The sequence below is a fragment of the Nematolebias whitei genome, chromosome 4 (genome assembly GCF_014905685.2).
Source record: "Nematolebias whitei isolate Nwh7 chromosome 4, NemWhi1, whole genome shotgun sequence".
Taxonomy (NCBI): domain Eukaryota; kingdom Metazoa; phylum Chordata; class Actinopteri; order Cyprinodontiformes; family Rivulidae; genus Nematolebias; species Nematolebias whitei.
Window position 1 is genome coordinate 53267100 of NC_056501.1, and position 638 is coordinate 53267737.

Below are 638 nucleotides of genomic sequence, written 5' to 3' on the forward strand. Positions count from 1 at the left end.
GTTTCTGTCCATCTGGTCAGTTTTGACATCAGGCCTAGTCCACTACAGTTGCAATACGTTTGACTCTAAATTGCACAGAGTTCAGCCGAGGTGCAGCAAAATCACTATGATCGATCATTATCCGCCCCTTGAATAGGTATTCATGATAAGTGGCCAATAGCCTCCATAGCACGCCTACATTATTCCTACAGTTATAGCTGTGATACAACATCCGATCTGAACCAGATTTATTGTGCTTCATCAGTGAAGACTTTTAGACACCTTGATATTGTGGTTTAACATATGACTCAAGTGTGCCCCCTAGATTATTGAAACAATTATATTTTAATGATACATCATTCTATCCGCACCAGATTTTTGCTGCATCATATATGAGCATTTCTAGACACACAGGTATTGTTGTTTAACATTTGACTCAAGTGCACCCCCTAGATTATTCAAACTGTTATATCACAATGATATATTATCCGATCTGCACCAGATTTTTTTGTGCGTGATCAGTGAGCACTTCTATATACATTTGTGTTGTTACTTAAATTTGACTCAAATGCGCCCCTACATTATTCCAACAGTTATATCTCAGTGAAATACCATCCAATATGTAACAGATTTATTGTACGTGATCAGTGAGCACTTAT